General features: G+C 33.4%; 1 long non-coding RNA gene across 1 annotated transcript; it reads left to right on the forward strand.

Annotated features, from left to right (window-relative positions):
- The first annotated feature begins 339 nt into the window (after window positions 1-339).
- Window positions 340-1,927, forward strand: LOC121382661. Its single transcript, XR_005959198.1, has 3 exons — window positions 340-459; window positions 718-845; window positions 1,428-1,927. It is a non-coding gene; the product is annotated as an uncharacterized LOC121382661 (long non-coding RNA).
- Window positions 1,928-2,547: the final 620 nt, after the last annotated feature.

Consider the following 2,547-nt stretch of genomic DNA (forward strand, 5'->3'; position numbering starts at 1 on the left):
GTGTCCAGTCGGTTGGGCGTGTTAACGTCGCTGTCAAAAATCCACAAAAGTTCAAGTTTGCAACACTTTCAATATGTCTACTGTATCTGATCGGTGAGGAACTTGTTTTTATATAACAATTATTACATATTTATTTCAGTCTGTTTGTATTTGCCACATCGCCATGCATTGTCTTCAATGTTTTAATGTAACCTATCGAAAACTGTCGACCATCAAAATCCCTCCCATTGGCATTGTACTTGCTATTTCTTTTCAACTTTAAACAACGTAAGCACGAACTTTGATTACGTCATACATGTATGTCGTTCACGAAAACACGTCGACAACTTATCCTAAAATGGGAAGGTTATTTGGGGAAAATATACAAAAATGGAAATATAGAAATTAATCTGTATGTTTTTATTGGGGGTGGGTATACCTGGGAACACAGACAACGGCTTGTCAAACAACTAGCCTAAGGTAAGCAAATAAAGGTTTTAAATTTTCACAGAATTGACAGCGTAAATAATATTAAACGCACCAGATGATTGAAATGGCCATGTACAGTACTGTAGACTGTGTAGTGTAGGCTACCATTTTAGCGGAACATATTTTCCGTAACTGAAACAAGTAGTTTAATTTAATTTTTTATAGAAAACATGTACAAGATATATAATAATTATATAAGCTATTTTCATATTTTCACTTATTTATGTATGTGTTCATTTTATGTTATAGGCATGCATCAGTCAACAATTTGGTGAGGACTGACAACACTCTTCAGCAGGTGCCAAACCACAAAACGAACATGGCTGTAGCAAATGGTGACATTCTGTAGCAAATGGTGTCATTCTGTCAATGTGCAGGTAATGCAGACAGTGTGTGTGTGTGTGTGTGTGTGTGTGTGTGTGTGTGTGTGTGTGTGTGTGTGTGTGTGTGTGTGTGAAACCATGTGTGTGTATAGATAGCGGAGAGAGAGACAGAGACAGACACAGTACAGAGAGAGGGAGAGAGAGACACACACACACACACACACACACACACACACACACACACAGAGAGAGAGAGAGAGAGAGACGGAGATAGAGAGAACTAGCTGAAGTAATTATTTTAAAGCATAAAATATGGCGTTGGTAAGATAATTTAACCACTAAACATAAGATACAATTTTTCACCATTATTGAAGCATAGATTTGATAAAAGTAAAACTATTTAGTTACATAACAAATCTATTATTTGTAAAAAAAACAGTGCTCTATAAACATATATTGTGACATGCTGTCAAATTCTTTTCTTTCTTATTTTACCTTTTTTGATTTGTTCTTTTTCTTTTAACCCCCCCCCCCCCCCCCCCCCCCCCCCCCAAAAAACAACAACAAAAAACCCACCTGTTATTACCCAGATCACCTTATTATCATAAATGTCATATTTGTAACATTTTGTTCCAGGTACATGGCACATAAATTGTTGTATACTCTGGTTGTGAACTCAGGTGCATCTAAAGTGAGGATATATACAGCTGGACAAAGTTCAAGCAGGGTGTTGAATGTGTGCGCTTTGGAACTTTCTAAGATTCATAAAGTTATTACGGTTTGTGTAATGCTGCATAACTGTGCTAGAAAGCTCCATCTGATTCAGAGAAATTCAATGACAGTGATCCAGGTTTTGTTTTGTTACAAGATGATAACTTTGATATGAAAGAGATTTCAACCCAGTGGTTCATGATGTTGATAGCAGAGCTGTTATTTACTAGTAATACATTTATTTACATGCTCTGTTAACACAAAACGATATTCATATTTTACATTTTTCATACATCTTCATTTTGAATTTAAATCAATATGCAACAGGAAAATAATGTTACAGTTAGATGATTATAATTGAGAACTTCAATGCAAAACAATTCATAAAATAAAGACAAATTAACAAAATAATTATGAAAAATACATGAAATTGTTTTAAAATCTGATAACAAATAAAAAATAATTTTAAGTAATAATTTTAGTTCATGTACAATACTGAGTAACTTTAATTACATGTTCCCTCTGACATGTCACCCAATTTAATTAACAATTTAAGATGTATTTATCTTAAGTTATCTACACTTGGTTTATTTACTTCTACACTAAACTTGCTTCACTCTTCACAATTTGTAAGGTGAAATAAATTATAAATATTACTTTTAATTGTTGTTGTTTGTTGTGTATTTCAGTGTATGTCCTGTTTAGCAATATGTACTGATTGAAAGAAATAAGAGATCACACCAACACTTACAGGAGATAGTGACTGCAACAAAAACACTCATCTATTGTGTCAGGAAGTTAACCATTTTACTGTCACCCAGTCTCACATTCCTGTCATTCAGTGACTCCCACATTACATCTTCGTACTTTATAAAGACATTAGGACAATAATAGTATTCAATACTAAGTGTTCCCTTATTTCTTTCTCTGTATATTATGTACAAAACGTCATTTAAGTTTATGGTATTTTAAGTTTCAACATGGAATAGAGTACATATACGTGTAACATGGAATTAAGTCCCTATGTATTAAAAGTGTAAATACT

The sequence above is a fragment of the Gigantopelta aegis genome, chromosome 10 (genome assembly GCF_016097555.1).
Source record: "Gigantopelta aegis isolate Gae_Host chromosome 10, Gae_host_genome, whole genome shotgun sequence".
In the NCBI taxonomy this organism is placed as follows: Eukaryota; Metazoa; Mollusca; class Gastropoda; order Neomphalida; family Peltospiridae; genus Gigantopelta; species Gigantopelta aegis.